Below are 9,305 nucleotides of genomic sequence, written 5' to 3'. Positions count from 1 at the left end.
GACACAGCTGTGGGTTTGATTGATTGACCACTGGAACAAACTGCCAACAGAGCAGGTCCTCTACACGCACCTTCAAGTTAAAACTTGGTGACTTTCAGGGACATATTATTTAAATGCACATTTTGCCTCAGTCACAGACAAATTTCTGAGCTCAGTAAATGGATTTTAGATTAAATTCAATGGCCTGTGATGCACTGTAGCTGAGGATATCTGTGGGGTACAAGGTACAAGTCCGTGTACTGTCTTTATCCAAAAAGGCTCAACATAATCTGTTTTATACCTGACAAGGTACCTGCAAGATGCTGAAAGATAGGTTGGTGTGTTTGAGAAGACTGCAAGGAGTAGGAACTCTTCTTTTATGTGATTATCCTGGAAAAGGTTTGTGGAAGAGAAATTCCTGCCATTCAAATTGAAAGAAGTTAGTTTCCAGATTCCTTTGGAAGCTTGTTCAGCAAAGGAGAAGTGGCCATGGGATAGAGACAGGGCTGGCTAGAGGTGGAGAATAGGATTTGTTTGAACTGTTGTATTTTTGAAATGAAAGAGAGTCTGCCTGCCAGCTTTAGGCACTTGATGCTGTGAGTTGCAGTAAATAAATAAATAAAAAACCCAGATTTGAGATAATTAACAGATTTCCAAGGTTACATTTTTAGTTTAGAACGATAAGCAGTGGGCCCAAATGCCAGCTTTTCTATGTTGCTTCACACATATGCACTCTCAGGTGTATGAGAATTTATCAGAAAATGAACAAACACGGTTTTGGTTTCTCCTCTCTATTTTCCTTTTTCTCTGTCGTTAACAACAGACGGGGTGCAACTGTAGAGAGAACAATCCAAAACTAGCCCAGAACTGAAAAGGAAATCTGAAAAATTCCCTGTAGAAATCTACTCTTACGTTCACCATATATGTTAATACACTCCCAGGATAGGGCCTTGGTATATTATGCCTCTCGGAGAGGTGAGCAGAGATGAGCCCTGCCTGAGAGATGGCAATGAAAATCACTTTATTTGCTCTTGTTCTGTTACGTCTGGGAAGTACACACTTCACACAGTTACAAGAACAGAATGGTACTAGGAATTCCTGCTCTCTCTTGCCTGCGCCTGTGTCGCACCTGGTGGGTTGGTAAGGGTTGTTTTCCAGTTTTCCAGTTCAACTCCCTTCTCTCTACAGGACTGCATATGCTTGAACACTCAACACTGTATTACAGCAGTTATTGGCATAGAAGGTGCCTGGGGTGCTTGGTCACGTGCATCACAGAGGGTAAGACGGAGCCTACGCTTTCAATCTCGTTCTCCCTATGGATGACAAATAAGAGCAACCGAAAAATACACCTCCTAAGGCACTAATGATATGCCCTGTGATTTTTTTAGATTGATGGTGATGCAGTTTGAAAGTGCTGTCAGGCCATCTATAAATAAGAAAACTTTTGGGGACATGTTTCCACAGTGAGGCTGGCTGTGCAGCATTTTTACTCAGTGCCTGTGAACCTGAGCCACCAGCGGACTTCACTAGACAGTAACAGTTTGCTAAGTATAATTTTATTCCTGTAATCTCAAAAAGAATCTCATTTAACAGTAATGATTTCACATTTTTCTCTTTTCATATAAACTTAAATTGACCATCCATATTAATATACAGAAATAAACATTTAAAGATTGTTGTATCAAGTGGAGAGACCACAATTTAAGAATGCCTCAGAATATATTTTCACATTAAATGTTTATTTTTGTTTCCTATGCCTATAATTATACAAGTAAGTATCTTTAAAGACTTTTATTTGCATCATGTAAATTCTCTTATCTGTATAAAATCTGAGTTCTACAAATGAACTGAAAATAGCACCAAAACTTGTAGTTATTTGCAAATCTGTAAAATATGATCAGTTGTGTAATATTTTGATCGAAATGGAATTGTCTCAGCCTACCAGAGTGCCAGGATGGTGTGTAAGTAGTTATTATTACACCTAGGTGTTTATTTCCGTGCCCATCAGTGTGTAGGTTATTTGTGTAACCACAGGCTGGTTATTTCGCAGTGTAGAACAGCATGAAGATTGCTCTAGGCTACTTGGCCAGCAGCCACTAGCCATGGCTAGTCACACAGCCATGATGTGCATAGCCACAGCAGTTATTTCTCAGTAGCTGTAATGCAAATAAACATCTCTCATTTTCTTTCTTTTTTTCCCAGACTTTTCAAGTTGTTTACTGCTGATACATATGATGCGTCTGTTACTTCAGGGATTTAAATGATGCAGAACCTCTTAGGAGATGTATATAAGGTAGAAAGTGGGGCAATGAAATTATGTAAGGAAAAGTGTTTAGGAAGCTGAAATTACAGAAATCATTTCCTATGGTCATGCTCATTTAAAGCACACATTTTGTCTTTTAAAAATATGTGCTTACATTGAGTCAGGCTTATCCTTAAACACTGAACAGTCACATAAATCTGTTCTCAGTGCAGGGACTGAGAACAGATTTGTGTTCTCCTAACTTAATTTGTTGTATCATTTGGGCGTCTGCTTTTCAAATTAGTTTGAAACACAACATTAATAAGAACATTGGACAGTCTGAGAAAGAAGAGTTTATGAATACCTGGTAGAGGGAAAGAATGGCAGGGAAAGAAGGTGAAATGGAAGTGACGGGGAGACATGCTGTAGAGTTACTATCTATGCACTCTGTAGATTTTTTTTCTTTGCTCTTATTGAATTTGTACACATTCAAAGAACATAACGTTTTAAGCGAAAAGAATAATTTGAAGATACTTCCTGTTTACTCCACAAGCATCATTTTTTAAAAACTATATTTAATCCAGGTTATGGACACTACTGGATGAGCAAGTTGATCTCATCATCATGTTTCTTAATGGGAAAATTTAACGAGGCACTGTCATGTAATTTAGACCCCTAAATATGATGCGGTAAAACCTAAGATCAGTAGCTAAAAGGTACAGATGTTTTATGTGCTTTTTGTTATTAGATTAAAAGTGTTTCTTCTTAATTTTGGGAGGTGATTAGTAATAAAGATAATATCAGATGAGCAATTTTGCAGAAAATTACCTAGACTCGAGGCAATATCATGCTGTTAGAAGGCAGACATCGTTGTGGGATGTGCGAACAGGATCACTCTGCAAGATATATGAGTATCTTGTCTGTTCTACTTGGCTGAGTAAAGCCAGAAGGGGTCACAATGTTTCCATAGCGCAGGCAAAACTGAATTTTGTGCTCTATAGCGCGAGGTCTTGCAGGGGGTTCCTTGTGGCTCCAGGCTTTGAGGAATGGAGAGGATCAGTGAACATTTTGGAGATTAGGACAGTGACCAAGTGAGTGGGAATTACTGCTTCTCTCTGCAGCAGTACCTACCACGCCTCATCTACTAAAGCAGCTACCACTCCACGTCTCCTGAGGCGTGCCTTAGCAGGTTGGACTTCAGCAGGTCCGACATTTTGCTGGTTATTGTAGAGACAAAGGAGACACAGGCTGTTGTCTAAATTAGTTTTCAACCAGCTGACTGTTACCTACACTGGGAGGAAGGCATGGGCAATGTACAAAACTCCTCCAGGAATGTTTTGTCACCCCCTGCAGTTGTTCATGCTGTGACAGCCTACTTCTTCTGTATGTAAAAACCTACACCAGTGCTTTTTCTATGTCTGAAACCAGCCTTCAACTAAATCCTACTAACTCTGCTGCAGTTTAAGAGAGATACTGAATGCTAGCATAGGGCAGAGTAACAAGAGGTGCAGGGTGGATGTCTAGCAGAGAAACTGAAGGAGTGGTATTGCTTAGAGAAAAGAAGACTAAAGGGAGACGTAACGGACACAACAGTTTTCAAGTATTTAACAGACAGCTGCAAAAGACAAAGGACATAAACCATGAATAGTCAAAATCTCTGCTTTGGGGGCAGAAAATGGACCTTCCAGTCCACTAGCATAAAGCTCTATGTCAAAGTAATGTACTTGCACTGCTGTGAAAGTGCTAGGAAGTAAAAATTAGTCTCCTGACTAGTCGCACAGTTTGTTGTGTACCATAAATAACATGATGTATATTAAAAATGAGATAGCCTTTTGAGAGTCTTTCCATTTTAAAATTGATTGGGGTAAAACTATTATGTTGTAAATAAGGATTTCTGATATGACGGTGTTCCTTTGGAATAATCTTTCTAAGGCCATTTTCAGACATACCTCTTCAGAACAAATAATATCTTCTTCTAAATGACACATCCTTGTAACTGTGGTTAGTCCAGAACCAAGCTAATACACATATCACATCCTTACAGATACTTAACAATATCATGCGAGAGAGACTGTTCAAATCTTAATCTTTCTAGTAGGCACCTGGAGTTCCCTTTTACTTGTGCCACCGTGTAAAAACCCCTTTTCTCCTTCTTCTCTATAAATCTTGCTGTGAGAACCCTTTCTTGTGGCAGTAAATTCAGTCCTAGATACTTCTATCTCCTACTGGTGCATTTTCTGTTTTCCTTTTATGTAACTAATTTACAAAAGCACTACTTTCATCTTTGCTACTTCTTAGGTTAATCCTGCATTTCAGGCACACTGTTACCATGCACCGTTTTCTTTTATGCTATTAACAGGTACAAGTGTTTTGAGATAACACTGTATCAATGAAGATCAGTGTAGCTACACTTTGTGTTGATAACAATATCATTGATATCTAAATAAAATGTTAATAAGGAAAGGTAGACATGGAAACAGAGATGACAGCTGTATACAAGTTACATGAGCATAAGAATATTTACAAACTGAGCGTGAAATCGTGACTTGTTTGAAGTTCAAGAGAAATTTTGACAGTAATTTGCAGTGGAGCCAGTACTTTGACTTACACTTTTTCTGATTTATTTGACTTATTTTTAGGTGAACTAAGTTTCTGAGGTAAGGGTAACAATGGAAACAATTAGCATCATACTTACAAATCAAATTGTGACTAGTTCGTTAACTGTTGGTTATGCTATCTATGGTAGGTAAAAGGTAGAGAAATGCAATCAGCCTTATTGTAAAATGCACTGAAGTGTTAAACTTGAAAAGAAATTTATTGATAGTTCGAGAGACACAGAATTCACTGGTAGATAAAAGGTATGAGATATGATAGCAATGGACATGTTAGTAATTCATTGGTGTGACTTAAGAATCATGATGTCTTCTCCACTATGCTGGCATAACTGTGCAGCTGAGATGTAGGTTGAGTTGAGAAACCAATCCACTTTAAAAGTGTTTTGGTAGGTGTTTTTAGCCATCTGAATTTTCGGGTCCGTACATTTCTGTCCAGCGACTGCAGGATGAATGAACAGGGGTCCAATGGAGAATAAGAAGGCCTTTCACCAGTACCACTTTGGAAAACATCACCTCAGCATCCCACAGCTAAATTTCAATTAGGACACGAGAGCTTCTCTTACATGGCAAAAGTTTATTTTTTAGTGCTGAAATTAGTACATTATTGTGAATTTTGTACTAATTTTAAAAATAATGTTCATGGCCTGCTTCTTTGTTTTACTTTACCACCTTTTATATTTTTGAAATACTATTAAGTATGTTTGATTTGAAGGAAATGACTGTTGCCTCTAAAGTGAACTAGTGGTTTGCATTTGTCTAGAGTTTTGGTTCATTTTTGTCTGTAGTATTACATGGTGGTGTTCAGATGTACTGCTCTCCTGGCCGCATGCTGCCTTGTCTGTTAAGATATCATGGTGCCTGCTGACAAGTGGGGTGGATCCTTGCCAAAGGACAGAGGTTGTTGAGTACTAATGGTTTTAACGGGCAAGTCTGTATAACACTGCAACTGTCACCTCCTGTGCAGGAAGTCTTTCTGTGCCAGTACTGAACTTTGGCACCACATGCCTCCGAACGCTTGATCACACCTGGCTGTTCACACATATGTGTCAAATAATAGTGGAGGAAAAGGAAACAAAGTTCAAGGACAGTATTGGCTCACTGCAAGCAGAGGCTGAATTGCAGTGAGCACTTGAAACTCGTATGAGAGGTACCCAGATGTCATTAGCTGGGAGATAATGGCAGACCTCTACTTGTCCATTAGATAATAGCACCTGCAGGGAAGTACTGGATCTCAGCAAAGTGAGTTTGCATTTAACATAAAGATTGTGAAATTTCCTCAGTCTGTTAGAAAAATGAAGCCATAATATTGACTGATTAACATATACATAAACATCTAAAATTACTATTAACATATAAAATGCTAATACATACGTTAATTTCTGTTGTGTGGAACAATGGAAAATAAATTCATACTTTCAGGTGTGAAATTGCATAACCCCTGGGATTTACCTTGCCTGACTTCACATGCTTAAAAGTTAGGTCAGGTGAGTCCAGGTCTAAAGGACTGAACTGTTTCATAATTGCAATCCGGTACTATATCTTGTTTTTTTAAGAACAAGTTAGATAAACATCTGTCAGGGCTTACTTAAGAATAATTGGCACTGCCTTGGGTTAGAGAGAAGGACTCTTCAGCTATATGTTGGATGGGGAAAATGGTCCAATGCTTGTGGTTTTCTGTTAAGGTAGGAAAACCTGAAAGTAAAAATGGCTAAAAATGGTTCATTGTCCAAGCTGAGAAAACATAGATAAAGATGAGAATCAGGGGAAAGGAAGTTAGGCTTGATGACACTATTTATACTATTTCAGTGGTTGATAATATATTAAAGGAAATTGATACTTAAGATTTTTCACATGAGTATAGATAATACTATTCTGGAGTAGTAGCGGAAAAAAGGGAAGAACTAGTTGAGGGTGATGCAGGGCTTACTTTATACACTTCCTGCAGTGATCTCTCACTTTTTAGCTATTATGAAGAAAATCAAAGTAATATTTCACTGTGCAAAGTCAGCATCATAGATTGGCCAGCAGAATTTCAGCTGACTCTGATTTTGTTGCATTTAATTTTTATATTGTTTTATTATTGTTCTCCCAAAATTGTTTTCAAAATCAAAAAAGAAAAAGCCTATCTGGCATATAGAACTTGTGTTGCTAGCATTTCCTCAAGAAGTGGGTCAATAGAGAAACCATGAAGAGTAGAGCAGACTGCTGCATGCTTAGCAGCAAAGTTATGGAAAATGTAAGGTAAGTTTTAAATTTACTTTGAAGCAAATTGTACTTTTAAGTAAAGATATACCAACTCCTAAAAATAAACTAGGATGCATATAAATGTGCTGGATAAAGATGCAGAGTAATTAAAATGGAAATTTAGACTTTCTGGTACATTGTTTATTCCCCACAGGGGAAATGTTTTGGAGGAGCTGGTACACCATTTAGTCTTCTGAGCGCCACTGGTATGGCATACTGAGTGTAGTCATTCTGCTTTGACTTCTAATGTAAGCTCCTAGTCTTCCTAGCTTTTCTCTGTTTTAATTACAGAAGACAGACTCCTCTCCTGGGTGACTCTGGACAGGAACCTAGCACCAGTAGTCTCATTATTCTTCCAGAGGAGCCTGTCCTTTCTGCTGGTCAAATGAAGAGCCTAAAAGAGCGGGTTAGCACCTTCGTGAAACTTAAGTGATCTGAACAACTCCCCTTTTTCTAAACTGATCGATTTTGGCCCTATAGAATAGCATTTCTGGAGCACGGTGAATGCTTCTCAGTCTATGCTTTTCTCCTTTTCACAGCCTACTGTCTGCTCAACTCATTTAGTACAAACTCTTTCTAGCTTTCCACATGCTTTTATCACTGTTTGTGCAAAAATCTTCTGTACAGCTTGTGCTTAATAGAACAGTCGTCTTATATCTCTCTACTTCACTGATTCTCCATCTGTTCTCCATCCAAACCAAAGCTGAAAATTGTATCCTCTGCTTTGGATAAATCTCTTCAGCACTTCTTCCAGTGCTTTTATTACTTTAAATTTTAACTTTACAGCCCTATGATAGACACTATATAAGATAGTTCTGCACTGCACTGCACTCCTAAATTGTTACCTAAAAACAAATATTTCTTCATTCAATTGTTGCGCATTTTTAAGTGCAGGTATATGATTTAAAAACTTATTTTCAAATATACGAACATAATAGTGTGTTCATAAATGGGGGGAGAGGGGGGCAGTGCCATTCTTTAACATTATACAATTGATATATAGTATATTTTTCCTAAGACTTCCTGTAAAATTGTGAGTGTCCAACAAGATGAACTGGGCTCCTCATTTGTTACCGGACTAATTGTGCAGGCAGATTAGTTCCTACTTAGGTTCAATAACCCTTGAATCATACAGCAGGGGAAAACATTGTCACCAAAGTATAACAAATCCAAAAGTTCATTAAGCATCACAGAACTAAGTTTTTGAATTTTACTGCCAGTTATTCCCTGAAATGAATTGTTTTGTCATCTAAAAGTTTATTTGCCTCTTTTTATCTCCACCAAACCGAATCAAACCAAACTTTGATACCCGTTCAAAGAAGCTCCTTTCACTCCTGATCTTCTCAACATTCAGATTGTTTTATAGAACAGTAATACATGAAAAATTAAAATGGTCATGTGACAGACTAACAATGAAATGTCTAGTGATAATTACAAGTTCTGAGGCATCCTTGATGCCTAGATACTCGCTGATCTCTGCTAGTTAAGATTTTCACCTTCTCAGAATTCCCCTTTTGGCCGTTGCAACAGCACTGAGGCATGAAGATAACAAAAGGTGGAATGTGAGTATTTCTCTAGCAACAAGGAAGTCCTTATGTACGTAATGAACTCAAAGAAATTATACAGTACAAACAGAAGTGTCTTGATGTGTTATCAACCCATTTTTCCTCAAGTTCATATGTTTAGAGTGCAGGACTGTTCCATGTAACATACTTTTTGTGTTTCATTAGCCTCGTTTCAAGTGGACCAAACTATGGGACTACCATCCATAGATGATAATATTTGTGAGAAAAATTTCCTTTTATTTCTTCCTTTAGTTGAGCCTAAGCATACCTCTGAAATATATCCTCCCATCATTCTAGTTAGTTACAACTAAGTTTTATTTTACTTGGCCATAGCATAAGTATCATAAATACCAGATACTGTTGTGAGACACAAGGATGTTGTTCAAGTGTATTTGCAGGATTAGAAACATCTGCTGCTTTGAAATGTCCTATGTCATTTAGAAATCTGATAATGTTTTCCCTCACCATGCTAAGTCTGTGAACCTCTGTGTTACTTATTTGATTTCAGTGATTTGTGCTGATTTCAGTGAAGGAAAGCACGACTTAAACCAAATTTTTAAAGCAGTGATAATACAAATACCTTTTTGAACACAATTTTAATGCAAAGCAATAGGCAATTCAATTAACCAAATAACTGTAAAGCAATAGATGTGTTTAATA

This window comes from Mycteria americana, chromosome 3 (assembly GCF_035582795.1).
Source record: "Mycteria americana isolate JAX WOST 10 ecotype Jacksonville Zoo and Gardens chromosome 3, USCA_MyAme_1.0, whole genome shotgun sequence".
NCBI lineage: Eukaryota > Metazoa > Chordata > Aves > Ciconiiformes > Ciconiidae > Mycteria > Mycteria americana.
Note: the sequence above shows the minus strand (reverse complement) of the source record.